This window comes from Clinocottus analis, unplaced genomic scaffold, assembly GCF_023055335.1.
Source record: "Clinocottus analis isolate CAN_PGR_092001 unplaced genomic scaffold, fCliAna1.0.p SCAF_4, whole genome shotgun sequence".
NCBI classification, from domain to species: domain Eukaryota; kingdom Metazoa; phylum Chordata; class Actinopteri; order Perciformes; family Cottidae; genus Clinocottus; species Clinocottus analis.
Window position 1 is genome coordinate 6179079 of NW_027176153.1, and position 19202 is coordinate 6198280.

Sequence of the window (19202 nt, forward strand, 5' to 3'; positions counted from 1 at the left end):
GGCTGCCTTGTGAGGCTCGGGGACCGCTCGAGGAGGCATTTTTGGGGAATCTGGCTCAACACAAGTAACACATTTGGAGTTCATACAACTACTCAAACACGGGGAACAAGGAAGTACAGACGGACAGATAGACAGACACTTTATTAATCCCCAAGGGGAAATGTGTTGTCATAGTTGCGCCCAACACCATTTTGGGGTCTCTGGGGCTCAGAGGTTGTGCTGCAGAACAGATTCATTTTACTTTTTTTTATTTGTCTTGTCTTTTTTTTTTTTTACTGCAGAACTAGGTCATTTTCTCATTGATTTATTGACAGAAAAAAATGTAAATTTGAATTAATTGTAGGGAAAAAAAGCAGCCTGGTCTGTAAAAGCCTTTACAGACCAGGCTGTGAGCTACTTGACTTTAATCAGGGACACTTGAACTTGAAAAGTGCTAGTTTAAGGGATACTATAGGAATTAGGGACTAATCTACTTTGAAATGCAGCTCTCACACTCGCTGTCTCAAGAGATCAAGGCCAATGTGTGAGCTAAAGCTAAGACTAGGGCAATAGCTGAAGTTTTAGCTGCTGAAAGAAGGTGAGGAGTGAAGGAAAAAGGTGAAACACTAAGCATGCAACCCTGAGGGCCAAGAAGGCATATTTAACTGAAGCTGCACTTGAAAAAGTTTTGACACTGTACTTCTTTCATATCCACAGCGACTCTTTTTTTTTCTCTCCTTCTTCTCCTCCTTCCTCTCCTCCTACTGCCCCATCTTCTCATCCCTGACTTCAAAGTACTATTTATGCAAAAACTGGGTGAGCTTTCCTGTCCTCGCTCTCTTCTCCCTGGAGGTACAAGTTCATTTTTGGAACTTATCTTCACTTTCTTTTTGTTAGAAAAAATAAAAATAAAAGCATCTTCCTCTTCTAACGTTAGCCCTGTACATCTGTTGCTCTCTTGTTTCTCTCTTTCTTGGTTTTTCTCCTCAACCCTTTTTAATTTTTCTAAGTAAACACACCAAGTTTTCCACCTTTGCCTTTGAAGATCACTGTTTAAATTTCAACTAGAATTTGCACACTGTTTGAAAAGCAAGTGAATGCCACAATTTAACTTTTGTTGGAGCTCCAAACATTTATCTAACCAAGGCCAAATACTTTGAGATAGTAACAGCCAGGATCTGACATTAGCACCTATATCCCGCCAAATGCAGGAGAACTGTACGATTGTGGACTATAGTGCTAGTAATATGGTACCAGTGGAGTGCACACAAGTATATTTTCTATCCTATTTTACTGCCATGTAATTTTACACTTCTCGAAATGTTTCAATACTAAGTGTATTTAATAATTACTAATGCAGTCCCTGTTTGATTGATTGCTGCCTCTGGATCTGTTGCTTGCTCTTGATAACCACTGACAGTACACTTCATTGAATCCTCATCAATAAACCTACCTATCTACTGGAGCCAGTTCTCCCAAAAATGACGTCCCGATAAAAGAAGAGTGCATTGTCAATTACATCACATACAATTTTGATGTGTCACAAATACATTTCTTATTGTAGTCTGTGGAAGTCCGTCTAGACAGGTGGTCTGGTGCATGGGTTGGTCAACAATTTTACTATCAATATCTATTTTAAAGGAATCGACACCAAATGAGTATTTTGTAAGAATAGAAGTATCAATACCACAGTATCAATCCTCCCATCCCTGATTCAGAAAATAGAAGACTTGTGACTTTGACTGACGTGTGAGCGGAATAAGAACGCTTTGCCAAAGACAAATGACAAAATAAAATCAAACATAAATTTACCATGTTCTGAAAGCATAATTCATTTTAGTGTCTGCTGGAGGTTTGCATTATGGTGATCATGGACTGCAGGTCACCCAGCTTACGATCTTTTTAATTCAGCGCCGCATCATTGGTTTCAAGTCTCTCCCTTTTTATCTGAGCCTGTCTCCCTCATCCTGCTCTCTTTCTGTCTGTGCAGCTGCAATCCTCACAGCTCTAATCCCCTCCACTCTCCCCTGTGTGCTGGACCGCCATCCAACTATTTAACCACAGCCCTGAAACAAACCAACATCTGTTTGGAGGCCGGCCCAGACCCGGCCGCTGCCTTCCTGCTGCGAACACACCAGCCGCCGACAGCTTAACCCCTTGCTTCCCAGACTAGACGTGGGCTCGCCATGCCAACTAAGCACTCAGCCGCTGAGAGAATTGCATGTTCTCTTGTAGACAGTAGTTGGGGCTGCATCCAAGTATTTTATTTTTTTTAAAATTTGGTGTCTGCGGGCCACAAGTGGTAATTCGGGAAATCCGTGTTTTTCTTGATTTTGTCTCCGTCTTTGTGCAAAGAGCTTGTTGCTTTACTGTTTCTGCACTCTGCTACCCATAAAGCACTTGTCATTCAATATGTGCCAGCAGTACTGTGACATCTGATTGAGTTTGATTTTCTGCAGATTTTATACTTTTCACTGTTCAGCCATGGGGGCCCTGACTGCACACGCTAACTATGCAGTTATTTTCAACAAACCAGAGATATAAATAATATTTTAATATTTGTATATATTTAGCAGAGGACATTAACTCCCTGTAGAGCAGGTTATTATTGTATACTATTGTATACACTATTATTGTATTGTAGTGGAGGAGGAGCACCCCCTTGGATCCACCATCTCCCCAGACCTAAAGTGTCTGTTCAACATAGACAGAATCATCACAGAGACCCAGAAGAGTATGTACTTCCTGTGACAGAATAGGTAATTCTATCTACCTGAGGAGCTGCAGATCCAATCCATCTTTCTTTCACGACTCCTTCCTGATTCTCGTACATTTCTTAAATTACATTTTGACCTGGTTTTAACTAAATATCTTGTCATATAAGACTCAGTCATGCTGTCCTGTACCCCTTTTCATCAGTTTTACAACCTCACCTGTTCCATGGACGTCCTCACCTGTGCCTCATTCTCGCTGATTACCTCAGTAGTATACTTACCTTTTGCAAGCTGCATCATTGGACTGTCTTCTTACTGTGGACATAATGTCATTGTTGTTCAGCTCACTAATTGAAATTTTAGAAAAGATGCAAATAGGCCTATTCCAAAAATGTTGAGCTTAATGTAAGAAAAAGCTGCGTGAAAGCCACAAGGCACATTTATGAAAATTAATTTGAAACAGAGTAGAGGATGAGAACCTTGTTGAAAACTGGAAAATAGAAGCAATGGAGTATGCAAGTAACAAATAGAATGTGTTCAGCATGCTCACTCACATGGATACATCATGCTATGTTTCACATCCTACAAAAGACATTTTTAGGAATTATTTAGCTGACACTTTTATTGAAAGTTCTTTACAAGGAGTGCATTCAACCATGTGGGCACAACCACAAACAGTGGTTGCAGCTGCATCATTTCAAAGTATAATCATCCTGAAAGTGCTTTTTTTTTAGGCGGACCTGAAACCTTTACATTTTTGCCGTGTGTCATCTTCATTTAACCAGTTACATATAGACTGATATTTACACAACAAAATCTCACATATGTAGCCTTTTATTAGAACATAAATAGCCCTAGTGCTTGCAGAGATACACCCTTTTTAGTTTGGATAGACAATTTTAGAGCAGAGGCCTTAAAATAGGTTGTTTTTTTATTGGTTAAAAGCAGCAACTAAATAGCCAGAGGACACTAATTAGGATGATTGACTAGGTTACACAGAATATCAGTGTTATTACACTATCTCTCAGTTCTTCACTTGTGTTTTCCCATACTGCATCCCACAGATACCATGTACATAGAGCAATAGATGTATTTCTCTCATTCCTTCTAATTGTTACTTCCTTGTTCCCCATGTTGTGATTTTCTTCCAATGCACTTACATATACTATTAAATGTACTAATACATGTGCTAGTACCAGTGTATTCTTCCATTGTGTCAGACAAAAAGCCTAAATACATTATAAGTGTTTTTTACGCAACTGATTTGCTTTCATATATTTACACATTATTTTGTCATGGATTCTTTTACGCAGAACTTGAATAATACACAGTTAAATAGTGTGGTCATTTTTTTTGCAACAATGTAGATTTTCTGACTTTTCGCTCCATGAAAAAAGGCATCAACCGATTATAGTTTGAGTTGCACCTTTATTTATGAAAACACAACTCTGGAGTCAGAACGAGGAAGGCAAACTTCATTATGGCTTTCAACCTTACACAGGCAGCACAGACCAGATCCACTTCTTTAACTATTTACTATTATATTATAGAAGCCTTGGATGCCAAGAACTCTTCTCTCACCCTTTTTTATAGAGTTTTTACCCTTTAATGACAAGAAGGGGCTTGTCCTGCCCCACTCTTGACCTTCTGGACTGTGGGGATGTTAAGTGAATGAATGCTTCAGCTCTTTCTCTCCATCTGTTGGACATGGTCTGTCATAGAGCATTGAGATGTATGACCGGTTTTAAACCTCACACCATTTTACCCTGGATTATTTAGTCCGCAGGCCATCATCATTCATGCATAGAATGTAGAAATGTGTATTTATAAATAAGGTTGTATCAGTGTTGAGAGCTGCTCACTTATTGATCCAATTATAGGTCATGTAAAAAGTGCTGGTATAGCCTTTCTTGGCTGTCATCCCTCTCTCCTTCCCTTTGGTACAAAATTCTTCTCTCATTTGTTCAATGACCGGGAACAGGCTACAGCAGGAGTCCAGGAGTCTCCAGAGTATTTTAAACTCTCGAACCCTGTGATTTGTATAGATAGTTACTTTATTAATCCCTCAAGGGGGCTATTTTTTTTTGCTACACCAGCATTTATACATACAGGTAAGTAATAAAATATAGAAAATTAACAATGAATACAAAAAATAAAATAAGAAAGAAAATGCACAATATATACAACAAAAAAAAAAAAAAAAATTAAATAACAAATAAAACAAACAAGAGTGTAACAGTGGTATCGTTGAGTGATTGATTCGGCTGGAGGTGATTTATAATAAAGTCTTATTACAGTGGGCAGTAAGATTTCCTGAATCTGTCTGTTGGAAAAAGTGCTCCGCTGTTCTGCAGTAGGTGCTAGAGAGGGTGGTCTGGGTTTTCCAATATGAATAATTATTTCTGTCCTCTCCACCACCTTCTCCAGACTGTCCAGTTTGCAGCCAATGATGGAGCTGGTCTTCTTAACCAGACTGTTGGTGTCACCAGTTCCAATGCTGATCCTACAGCAGACTACAGAGAAAGAAAATGCACTGGCCACAACATCTCCAACATCTTGCTCCACACAATAAAGGATCCAAATTCCTCAAGAAAAAGAGTTGACTCATCCCCTTCTTTTACACAATGTTGATTCAGTCTGTTGTTGATGGAGGCATTAATTTGTCCTCCTTGACCATGTCCACATACTCTCCCGGAATTCTCAGCAGTTGTGGAGCTGTCATCTTCCTCCTGAAGTTGACCACCATCTTTCTGGTCTTGGCAACGTTCAGTAGATGTGTTTGGGAGGTGTTGTGTGTGGAGGATACAGATGAGGGCTGGTAACTTAACCTGTTGAAGAAAAGAGAAAGTTCTTTGTCTCTCTTCAGGGAGCCCCCTGGTTGTCTCTCTCCAACGTCAAAGCCAGTTACCTGCTTCATCCCGGTTCACACCTCCAACACGTTGTTCTTCTGGAGTTTGGCCTCCAGCTTCCTACAGGAGTCCTCACACTTCCTGAGCTTGTCCTTCAGGTCGTACTGTATTCTCCTGATCTGGTCCCTGTCCCCAGACGTGAAGGCTGCGTTCTTCTTTTTAAGAAGAACTTTCAGGTCACTGGTGATCCATGGCTTGTTGTTGGGAAAGCAGTTGATGGATGAAATAATATGGATGCATGCCCGCAGCTAGTAAATGTCCGGGCTGCAGAAATATTTCTTCACACGCCACCTCTTGTTGACATACATTGCAATCCCACCACCTTTCTTCTTACCGCCCAGTACTGTACGGCTACACTGTGGTCCAGGAAATGCGGAAAATACTCCCTCTGCATCTTTACCAGCGCGCCAAGCTCATCCGTCTTATTGACCAGGGACCTCACATTCCCCGGTACAGGTGGTTTATATTTCCTTCCTTTTGCCTTGAGCTTAGCTCCAGCTCTGCAACACCTACATCTTTTTTGCAGTCAGCTGATCGCGAGTGTAAACGATACTCCCACTCAACTGTGCGTGGCTCTTCATTACAAGGAGGGAAAAAGTAACAGAAAAGCCACTAGGAGAGTTGAAAAAAAGTTACTGTCCATTGCCTGACCGTCATTAAACGAAATATTAAAGTAAAAACAAAAAACAAAATAAAACAGAAGAGACAAAAAGAAGACAAAAAATGTAAACACACAGGAGCTAGCACAGCGCCATCTTGCAAAAGTTGCATTCTACTATTATTTTTTTAAAACATACTCTCCAGGGAGCTAAAGTGTGTAATATAACTTGTGGCATGTTTGTTTGCGTAAAATATATCAAACATTGAATAACATCAGCTGTAAAATGTTGTTTTGTCATTATCCATAGTTTTTAAAAGTGGCTGACAACATTGTGGGTTAGCAGAAAAGCAAGAAAAACACTTGGAAAAGGTTAAAGGTTAATTTGAGACCCTGCCACTCACTTTTAGAGAAAAAGAACCTTGGAACAAAGTCATCTAAGAAATCACCAGTTTTCAATCTAAGCACCATTTAATAATAACAGAAATTACATAAAGTATACAATGCATGTTTGTAGGCCTATACACATTTTTTTTTCCCAGTTAGAGAGAAAATGTGATGATGATGATGATGATGGAAAGTATGGAGGGAGCTGTGTGTCTCTTGAGAGGTGGTCTGCAAATATTTAGTCAGGGCAAATAAGGAGATGGAGATGGCGAGATGGAAGACACATTTTATATTTGAGCAGCGAGTTCAAAGGCTTTGCAAGTGACACCTTCAGGCTGCCCACAGCTACTGTTTCCATTCACATGCACACACAGAGCAGTCAGGCCAGTTTGTGAATGGAGTTCAAGTTCACAGGTAAACAGAGGGAGAGTTGTGAAGGTGGAATGTGCCCAGAGCTATGAGCCTCTTCCCTTGAAAGGCTGGCTTCAGACGGGGGTCAGCCGAGGGACGAGGGACGGGTCCCAGCACCTGCCATTGCAACACCCGCAGGACTGGCTGCATACCGAAGGTGCTGAATGTTCCACTCACTCCCTCAGTGACAGGCTGAGGAAGTCTTTCCACACTTATTCATGAAACCATTTTAACTCGTGTGGTGCTAGCTCAATGCATTCGAAATTACATTTATGAAGTCAGCCCTGTACAGAATAGCATTTCAATGTTTACATAGTAAAAGTGCAAAAGTAACAGCTTCAAAATACACTTTTCATACCAAAAGCAAAAGTACTCACAATGCAGAGCCCGTAAATGTTTTGTCTTATAAATAAATGATTACATTATTGTGCGCAGCACTTAAATGTTTCAGCTGCTAAAGGTGGGGCTAATTCATGTTGATATAATGCTGGGCAGCTCATTAATTCAATTCTCATTCGACACAATATTGTAAATAATTTGTTGAATACATTTTGTATTATTAATCTTAATCTTGAAAAATAATTTGGCGCCTCGCTGAGGCTGTTAGATGAATGTAGTGGAGTAAACATACAATGTTCCCCTTTTTTGGAATGGAAGATAAAGTAGCATGTTATGGACTTAATGAAGTAGCTCAAAAGGCTTGAGGGTTGAGGTTTGGTTAAACCCACAAATTGTTGTTTTGTATAATTTTCGATCCATAGAAGTGTTGACATGTTTTGAACAAAGCAAGGCTAGCTGTTTCCACAGCTTCAATTTGTTATGCTAAGCTAGGCAAGGGCTAACAATGCTCTTACTGCATAGACATGTAGGTAATGTGTGTGTACAGATTATAAAGCCCTCTGAGGCAAATTTGTACTTTGTCATTCGGGGCTATACAAAATCAACTAAAATTGGATTGAATGTCGATCTTCTCATCTAAAATTCTAAGAAAGCAACAATGTGCTCGAAAGATTGTGATTTAATTGTCTGCTTTCCTGCATGACATGCACTGATACCTTGAATATTAAAGCCATTGTTTCTAACTATTATGTTAAATATTAAATATTAAGCTAAATACTAAATATTCAATGCAGAGATCAAAGTTTTATTTTAATGCGGTGGAAACTATATGATAATGCTTCTCTCAGCAGAAGTTGCAGCAACTCTGTGGTGAATTAATGTCTAAAATGGCCAGAATACTAAAATCACTTTCATCTTTGAAAATAAAAAATAAATGCTGATCTCAATTTCTTTGACAAAACTTATTTTCAGGAACTAATACTTGTAAACGTGTGCAGGAATATCTCTCTCTCTCTCTCTCTCTCTCTCTCTCTCTCTCTCTCTCTCTCTCTCTCTCTCTCTCTCTAACTCTCTCTGTGTGTGTGTGTGTGTGTGTGTGTGTGTGTGTGTGTGTGTGTGTGTGTGTGTGTGTATACATGTGTGTATGCATGTGTGCACTGTATGTGTGTGTTTTGTGGGAAAGGGAAATAGCACGGCTGCTTTTATTCAAACTTAGACAGTGTGATTTCCCCCTGACAAACGCAATCATAGATGCTTTTTCACACAACCCCCCACCCTCACACACACACACACACACACACACACACACACACACACACACACACACACACACACACACACACACACACACAGGATGAAACTGAATTTGTTTTCTATGAGTGTGTGAATGTCTTTTTAACAGCAGCCTTTGAGACTAAATTGTTACATTTAAAGTATCTGCTCAGCTTCTCATGTAGCAGTGTGTGGTGTGTGTGTGTGTGTGTGTGTGTGTGTGTGTGTGTGTGTGTGTGTGTGTGTGTGTGCGTGTGTGTGTGTGTGTGTGTGTGTGTGTGTGTGTGTGTGTGTGTGTGTGTGTGTGTGTGAATGCCCGAGCAGTGAGGAATGTTAACAGCATCCAGATGTGGGGAGAGGAGGGAGGCACAGCGTTTACTGGTGACTCACTGGAATGTTACCTGTGCCCGTGAACCAAGAGCTGCACCCTCGGGATGTTTAACACAATCCTATGCGGGGAATTATAAACAAAACAGCAGTTAGTGTACCGTATGCTGTTCAGACTATCCATTATAGGATGATGCATATTTGTGGAAAGTCTGATCAATGTTTTAAATTTAATTCAGTTCTGGACTAGTTCCAGGTTTGACCTCTGAAGCTGAGAGGTCGAGAGGCTCCTGGGACCTCACAACAAACGCTACACCTGCTGAGCAGGTACAAGTGGAAATGATTCAGCGTGCGTTTCCCAGCCTTTTTGTATGTGGCCATTAATGATAAAGTCCATGGACAAATGGTTTCCGACCAACATAGACAAGATGTAATATACTGTAAATCCTGTATGTTCCATAAAGGTGACATCCGATTTGAGGCAAAGCCTCTATGATTTTAGCTTGCGATTGCTTCTTGATACAAATGTTTACATATAAAGCATTACATATACCATAAAATACAGTCAACACTGGTGTCATGACATTGAGGTGTCATGCATTGCCATGTTCAGTGGTATTGAATACTCAGTGGTCATTATAGTAAATATCTTGCCAGCCAAAATCTAATTGTTTACATAATATTTGACCTTTGTTTCATTATAATAAATGCTTCTAATACCTGATAAATCCATGATTATGTGCTATGAGTTTACATTTAAAAAGCTATTTTTCTAGGTTCATGCCTTTCTGTCGGTTACATGGCACATTTTTTTGTACGCCCTCTGACAGTTTCAAAGAATAATGCCAGAAACAGCCAGTGAGCATTAACACCTTTGTGCGTGCTCCCAGCTTGCAAGACATTAGTGGAGGCTTGAAGAACCGGCTTGATTAGTAAGAGTTGATCAAATTCATTCATCAACAAAATGAAAACCCAGATATTTGAATAAATACATTAAACTGAAGCAGAGAAAACCAAACAAAAGAAAGCTGCAGCTTCACATAAGATGCCAAACCCTCTTCTTAAGGTGAATGGATTTTACCCTCATCACATAGCAATGAGCACACCAAATAAAACAGAATGCCATTGAATGTCTTCCTTCATGTTAACAGAGCCAGCCCCTCCCCGCTCAGAGGACACATTGAGGCAAACCTCTTTACACTTAACTTGAATAAACTGCCGAGCAGCTGATCCACCCCAATATCCTCCTAACCCATGAAACTTAAAACCTAAACAAGCGGGGGTCATTTATATACCTAAATTGGTTAATGTATCAAATAAACTAAAACAATCAACTTAAATGAATAATTGGGCCCAAACCAAAACAGTCAGTGCGTTTACATGCTGGTAATAATTCGAATCTTGCTTTAGTCGGACTATGCTCTCTCTCGGGGCAACTGCTGTTATCCGAATATACATGGCAGTGAATAAATCGAATCATTGGCCGAATGCATGTCATATCCGATACGACAGGTGGCGCTGTTTTCATTACATGTAGTGGTGATACAGCCATCTCCGCTTGACCTCTTCACTCTTCATAATGGAGAGAACCCCGCTAGCTTCGGTGGTTGTCGGGGAGCTAGCGCAGAGCAAACAGGGAACTAGCAGCAGCGCTAGCAGGCTACATCAGGGGGGCTAGCAGAGACACCCACCGAAGGTACTATCGGCTCGTAACCCGACTTTTACGTTTGTTTGTTTCTGCCGGCCGTGACAACTTATCGTCTCTTTCGACTTCCGGGTCACGACCTGGGAGGGCGGGAGGGAGGAGGCGGCGGGATCTTGAGCATGCGCACAAACGCATTGTCCAGTTCCGATCCGATTCAGCGTATACATGCAGCGTTATTCGAATTATCAATCGAATCGAATCGAGTTATCCAGGGGTGTTAATCGGATCGTAGTCGGACCACAGTTATTCGAATAAAGGTGTTTACATGAACTGGATAATTCGATTTTAGTCGGACTAAGCCAGTTATTCGAATCCATGTAACCGCACTGACTGTTAACTCGAGGGGAACTTGTTCTAGTGAAATGGGGAAAAGGCAACCTTTTCACTCCTTTACCCAAGAAGTTCTTTGCCGGCTTGTCTGGCAGCCATACCTGTACCAGAGTCAGCTTACATTTGATTCTCTAGTTCTGCAACACAGTCGACCCATCACTCAGCGACTACTGGCCCAACTCTCCCTTCTATTTAAGGAGTAACATTTTTAAAAGCAGGGAAGTGCATCCTCACAAAAGCCAAGATAAATTGATTCCTAAACCTTGCACAGTATATGTTTTTTTTTCTCTGAGCATTAATTTTGTACAGTTTTTTTTTTATTAAAGGCAGTATCTTCAATGCCCATTTGTTCTCAGAAGGCACTGATTTGAGATGTCCAGCATATATCAACTTGAATTTGGTTGAAAAGTGAAAGTATTTGAGATGTCTGAGTGACATGAAGTATTTCTTCAACAGTATTAAAATATTTTACTTCTGACTGTATTCAAATCGAGGGAAGATCTTTTCAAACCATTTTACCGCATGTACTATTGATGTCTGAACACTTGCAACTGAATGTAATTCAGTGATTATTCTCTTGTACGTCAACAGAACAAGACAATGCTTTGGGCTTGACTTTTGTGAAATGTAATTGTTCTTCTGCGTGTGAATATGTGAGGTTCACCCAGTTTACTTTGAGGATCCGCTGGGTGCGGTGCAACAGAGACAACCTGAATGGGCACCGAATGATTTAATTGAATTTATTTTTGCAATCTGAGATAGAAGAACTAAGGGACTCAGAGTTGATGAAGTTGGAATTTATAGATTGTTTTAAACAAACCAACCATCACTGTCTATTTGTCATTTACGATACAGGAAGACAGAAGACGATGTCCTCCGAGCACCCAAAGGTCTCGTCAAACTGACTCTTGGACTGGATTAAGAACACTCATGATCACACTGCATGTGACCAGCAGCAGGACAGCAGGCCTCCAGTGCTGACTCATGGCAGTTTGATGTTCTGCTCCAGCCAATTTCAATTTAACTTGCTGTGGGAGCTGTTGTGGTTATTCTCTCTGTATGCTTCTCCACCCCCCCGGAGGAATAATGCAAACATGATGGTAATCATGAGTTGATGAGCATATATCTTGCACAACACTCCAAACAAAAGAGCTGGGACCTTTTACATGGCCTCAGGGAGTGACTGGAGCTGCAGTGACATTACCCAGGTTGACTTCATGACAATCGGTGAGCTCTTTTGTGGCTGGTGCATATAGCATGCGATTAAAAAGGCCATGAACATATGTGAAACCCAGTTGATCGTGGTAATCTTCCAATCCAGTGTCTAGCCGGGACACGCTGGAAATGAGGTAAGAATCCAGAGGGTAAGGTTTAAAATCTTTGTCAGCTATTTAACCACTTGTACCATTTTTAAAGGAATGAAGAGAATCTGATGATGCTGAAAACCTTCAAGATCCTTTGTGATGACTTGTCCTTCCTCAGTTTGTGTCAGCACCACTGCACTAAATCAAAACATGACAAGTATGCAAGATGAAATATTTTCTCTGGCTGTTCCTTTTGTAATTTTAGAAGAGTTGTTTTTTAAGTCAAACTAGATGATAAAGCAAGGTTTGCCTGTTACGGCTCAGAGTTTCTGAGCTGGTTGGTGGTGCTTGTTTTCTCAAACAGCCTTCATAAGTTCTGAGCAGAAACTGTTTCCCCATGCTAATGTGCCATGTGAGCACAACTCAGATTGAAAACACATTTTTGGCACCATTGGCTCAGCAATGGAAGGGGAGAAAGAGGGAGGAGAGAGTTGCTGGAAGAAAAAGCGTGCGGGGTGTCATAAATAAACAGGGCTCTTTCTCTTGGGAGTATGGATGTGCTCAGTACATTCTATGGTAATCTGCACATTACATTTTTATATGTTTAGTGTTGTAATTGGAAATTTTGGCCTGATGGAAACGCAAAATAGAAAGGTTGAGATCCATAGCTGTTGAGATTTTTTTCCTTCTGGATATAGTCACTGAAAGACACTGACAATTACTTTTCCATTGCAAAACCCTGGTCGGCGAAGATCTTCAAAAATAAAACAGAATTAAAACAAGTAGAATGGATTGCGGCTGGGGGACAAATCATCGCATAAAATCTTTCGAGATAACAAAGTCTTCTTTCCTCTCCCTATACCAGAGGTCGGCAACCTGCAGCTCTTCAGCCCTCTCTGCGTGGACGATTGCCACCGATGCTGGCTTACCGGTCTACTTGGTATGTGGCAACAAAAAAAACATGTAATGTTGAAAGACACTTCCAGAACAAGCACACAGCATTTGCTGAAAAGTGTCAATCTGGAAATGAGCAAAAAAGAGATTTATCAACTGCTGCTCCATCCGCACGTCTCCTGTTTGCACTTTAAAACAGTGAATACATTTTGATCAATTTGATCCAAGAACATTTGGAGAGGCAGAATAATCAGAATCATTTATTGGCCAAGTACGTTGCACCGACAAGTAACTTGACTTGGCGAAAGGTGCAGAACAATAAATATATAATAACAGAATAAAAATATAAATATAAAAAAAACAATAAACATATTTCAACAATAGATACATGTGGTAAACAACAAACAGATAACAGTATTTTAGAACAAGTATATATTGTAAAATATAAGCTAGTGTCATTTCAAATGGGTTGCAGGCTTTATATGGCCGCTCTCAATTCATGCCTCACGAAGATCGCAACCTTGGAGAGAACCGGTGCTCATGACATGTTTTCCCAGCTTCACATACCTGCTTCTCGTCAGACAGGAAGCTTATGATCTGCTTGCAGCAGCTGGGAGAGCTTGTCCTGCAGCAGAGAAGAGATGATTGTGTTAAAGGTCGAGATGAAGTCTACAAACCGGATTCTGGCGTCCTTATGTTACCCTAACAATCCATCCTGACAATACATTTTTTTTAAATTATAAACCATCACTTACCTTATGGTTTATTTTAAGGGTGCTGTCCTAAGGCAAACAAAATGTATTGGTATGATCATTATTAATATTATTGTCATTATTAGTAAATATATGATAATAATTACAGACATTCAATTCAATACAAAAAGTGAGCTCGGAAAAATATTTACCCTCATATTTAATGTGTCATCTTAGCCAAGGCCCTCAGGACTCAGCGACTGCCGCCCACAACCAAATGTTCTTGGTATATTACTTTGATGCTTCATGAGGTATTTTTACTGTTAACCAGAAAATTGCAACAATAACGATAAATATATTGACTCTGTGATAAAAGATAACCTTTTAAACCTCAAAATGGACTTCATTGTCTGACCACCACAGGTAGTACACATTTTCAGAATTCCTGTTGCGAAAGAAATGCAGCTGTGGAGGAATGTTTCTCCTTCTAGGTTGCAGTGCCAAGTTTTCACTGAAGATAGAGCAATAACGTCAGCGAAGACAGGGAGAACCATTTTTTATGGCCTCTGTCATCTGATTTATAGTTTACAGTCTGTGGTGGATTTACTTGACTAAAAACTCTTTCAAATGTGAGTTGACTTCCTTTGTTAAACAAAAGCAAACAGGTCATCTCTTTCATCTCGCCTGGATTTGGTGGAGGAGAGCAAGAGAACACAACGGCATTGAAGTAATAATCTGTTTTGTGCCCACATCACAAACCGCTGAACAGGTCAACATGGACAACTTCTAGAAAGACATGTTTGACGGTAAACAGTGCCCACACAGCTACTGCATTATGTAAATCCTCAGTGAATGCCTTCACGCCGCATTCATGTAGCTATTTTAAACAGGGTTAATCTACTGGTTAAGGGATTTAATGGGGATATTAATCTGTCAGCAAAGTCCCACACATACATCCATAATTCTGCTGTTTGCAGCCTGTTTTATCGCCGGTTGTTGAATAGCCACTGAGGTTCCTCAATAGTGCTTAAGATGATTAAATCCTTTAGCTCCCACTGAATTTTGTACGGACGCAATAGATGGATCAGGATGCTGTTTTTGGCAAATAACAAAAGAGATAATAAAACAATAATCAAATAATAACAGTGTACGAAAGCCCTTTATACTCCCACATTTGATACCTACAGACTTTCAGCATATTACCCAGTTCTGTTTAATTTGTTTGTGTGTTTGATGCTGTTTTTATACTTTTACGTTTGCCAGATATACACAGCTTTCACGAGGAGGCAGTATTCAACATAACACACTAGACAAAGGATCAATTGTTGATGAAGTATCATTTTATTCCATTCATTTCAAATAATTGAAGTATTTTCACTATTTTAAAATGTTAAAGTACTTAATATAATGTATTGTCCTTTGGAAAGACATTTTTTCAAAATGATGGTGCCCATTTTCTCTTTTGTTCCATCCGTTATGAAACAGCATTACTTTGTGTTTGTGTACTTTGTGTCTCTTCATACTTAGTTTTGTACCTCATACTTTTTGAACAATTATCATTTGGCTGGTGCACATTCACTCTCATGTGGAACTCACTTTGCTTAGAACAAACTTGAGCTTGTATTACCACAGATGGAGCAGAGTATATAGTTATACAAGGAACGGAATAAATCAATGACGAACAAGGGCTAAACATAGCCCTGTGGAGTGCAATAAGGCCTAAAAAGCAACCATGGCCTTGAAAGCTAAAAGGACTGCATATTGACAAAACACAAGAAAATAATAACAATTTGACAACCCTTGCAGCATTTAGAAACAAATGAAGCTGCTTCAATTATTTGATGCACTTTTCTGTATTTGGTTGTTTTCACTATTTGCATCACGCTTTTTGTATTTTAATGTGTTTTCTCTATTTGCACAATTTATTTTTAAAATTCTGTCCCTGTAAGGCACAAACAGGTCAAAGTAGACCCCGAACTCTATAGCGGCATCCTCCTCTGCTTAAAACAAATCTATAAAACATCAGATTATCATTCATCTCCACAAGCGCGGCAAACTGCTTCCACATGTGCTTTTTCCATAACCCGCTGGTATTCTGGAATTTCGTTTATGTACATTGTCAAACCTTCTCAGACTGTGAGAATAAAGGCATAAAAGCAATTAGGGGCCAGGGGGAGAGAGCACAGACAAGGGGGGAGGGCAACAAGGAGCTGGGTGTGTGGTGCCAGGGCCTGGTGAGAGAGAGAGAGAGAGAGCTCCAGGACGCAGCCTCTGTGTTTCTATTCACACGGGAAACAGAGTGATGTATCCTGCTTCTAGAGGATCCCCTGGACCAACAGCTTCAGGCTTTGGATCCATCTGATACCTCTATTTCCCAAGTCTCATCTTCAACCACCATGCCCCTGACTTCACACAGGGGTCCTGAGAACATGCAAACACAGGAAAGAGGCGTTTTGCTCCACCCCCTTCTTTCCCACTTTTTCTTTTTTCAACTGCTAACAATCTACAGGCCTCAAAAACATTAATTTCCTGACATAACAAAGAGTTTCTTTTAGACATATGGGAAAATGTGAAGAACGATAATAGCATTTAAATGATTGCTTTATTTTTAATTATTATTTTAGGCAATTTTTCTTTTTCTCTTTTCCTCTACTTTCCAATGCAAAAGCTCATTCAATTACATTTTGAATTATTTTGTAATTGCTTAAAGGCAACCATACATACCAAAACCTCCTCTGTGTGCTCTTATGACTTAAGTTTGAATTTCTCATAAAACACTTGAAAAACATAGTTTGATAATGTTAGTGATTCCCTGACGTCATTTGTATTCATGTTATTGTTAAAAAACATCAATGAGCCTCCATGTTGTCCTTCATCACCATGAACATCATATGTAGATTTGTCTGCTACTAAAATAGTGCCCAACAAACTAATTACTTCAACTTATTTGAATGTTTGTTCAAAAGGTTCAGCTGTTTTAGTAAAACCTGAATCCAATGAACATACAATAAATACAATGACGCAATCTATTTGGCAGCTGTGGGAGGGAAGTCTGAAACTAATGAATTGTTGCTTTTCAACGGATTTGTTGACCACAACAAAGATAAGAAATAACATCATACTTAACTATGTTTCTTGGTTTTGCTGGTTGAGATACAACTTGTCCTTTTAATTTTTCAGTGTGTCTTTGTGTCCAGTGGGAGAACAGGCAGCTCTGTTTTCCCATATGAGGAAAAGAGAATACAAAGCATACAAAAGAGGATAAGACAACTCAGATAATAACAACAAATCACGTTATGAAACAAAAACAGCGACAGTATAGGAAAGAAGGAGAAAAACTTTGGAGTTGGGGAGAGCTTGATGAAGAGGTCCAAATGCAGAGCACGTGCAAGATGATCATGTGCAGGAGGAAGAGGATGAGCCGGATGCCGGGAGAAGGAAGCCGCCGCGCACCTCCCATCAGCTTCTCTTTCTCTGCTCTTCCCAAAGAGAGCTGATGGCGAGCAAAAAGGCAAAACTTCCCCCAGGCTATAATTAGCAACCCTCAATTTGACTCATGGGCTCGGTACACTGTGCATGTGCATGTGTCAGTGTGTGTCTGTGTGTGTGTGTGTGCAAGCTATGTGTTTAACTCTGACATAGCTATCACGTCTTTAGGAGCAATGGGAGGAAGTCAACTTCTACAAAACAGATGTGGCTTGTAGGGGCCGTGCAGTGTCTCACATTAAAACAATCAGCGTATTAGCTTCATGCATTGCTGTGTTGGTCTTTGTATAGTTAGCAGGTATAATATCATCTCTCATCAGTGGTTGAACACCCTTATGAACAACAATCAATCATACATTTATAAAAGCAATATTGACAATCCAAACATTAAAAAAGCAAATGAAAAAACGTATAAAACAAGGCAACAAATTCACATGCATTCTTCAAAACAAGGGGGTCAAAGTAAAACTTGAACATACGTAACCTTTCAAAAAGACTGCACTTGTGATTTTGCATTTTTAGCCAAAAGTCTTTACATCGTAAATATTATATTGCAAACTATTTTCCAAAGCATACCATATTTTAGATCGATACATTATTTCCCAAATCCAACTTTTGGATGTTCGGCAACTGTTAGGAACATTAAATGGACCTCCAGGGAAGGTTTTTTCAGACCGAACAGAGAAGTTACGGGAGCTGATGCACAAAACCGAAACAAAACCAGCCGAGAGACCGCTGCCCTGGAAAACATGGGGAGGGGTGGAGCAGGAGTCAGAAGAGCGAAGGTTTCGAGCCATGCAAGCCCAACAACAGGCACACATTAAAATGCTCATGCACCCAATTGGTTTGAGGACACAGACACAGTCCTCCACTACCTTGCATAATCCTACACCCCTTCATCCACCGCAAATGAGTTAGAACTTTTAAAACCCTAAAAACAATACTATATTCATAGAGAGCAACGAAAACAGTGTTATTTTCCTGACTCAAATGGCCAAAATCTTGAGGCAAATGTAAGAATTACGTCAATCTAGTCCCTAAATCTGAAAAGAGCAAACAAACTACATGTCGGAAAAAGTTACCAAATAAATGACAAGCAAGAAAAACCACATGATCCTGAAAGGCCTGGATATTGGAGCCCAACCGAATTCTGGTTGCAAAGACGGGTTCTTGAAACTGTTGCAGGGAAACCCCAACAAAAACAACAATACTTTGTGTGGTTTCATAGAAATGAACCCCTTCTGGAAAATGTGTCTCCTTGTTTGAGGTTTTCCAGACATATCCAACTAGTGCCCTTGGGTCAAACCCAGAACCCACTGGAGGGATTATTTTATTTGGCCTGGGGACACCTCAGGGTCCATCAGGAAGAGCTGGAAAACATTACTGGGAGAGGGTCTGAAATACCATGCCTTTGTGACCCAGCTCCGGAAAAGATAAAGAAAATGGATAGACGGAATGATTGGTGGATTTGACTACTCAACAGTAAATCAACAACAGTATCTTTCCATATGGTTCCCTCTAACTATATTATACCCAGTAGGGGGTGTGGTGACTTAGTGTCTATGGGTTTGAGCCTTCTGACATTTTTGTTGTCCGTGCAATATATCAAAAGACACTTTGAATAGAAAGAACACCTGTTATGCTTCCTTTACCTTGGCGTCTTCCAAACATGAAAAACAGCCCTCCTCATCATGAACCTGAAAACCGAACAATACTTGCAGTAAGCTTAAAGTTAATGCTTTCGTGTTTGAGTCCCTGGAGTTATTCCATTTTCCAAATTGCTTATTATCATTATTTTTTGTAAAGAGCTTTCCCATGCTCCATTTGTCTATTTAATACAGCACATCTGGTAAAT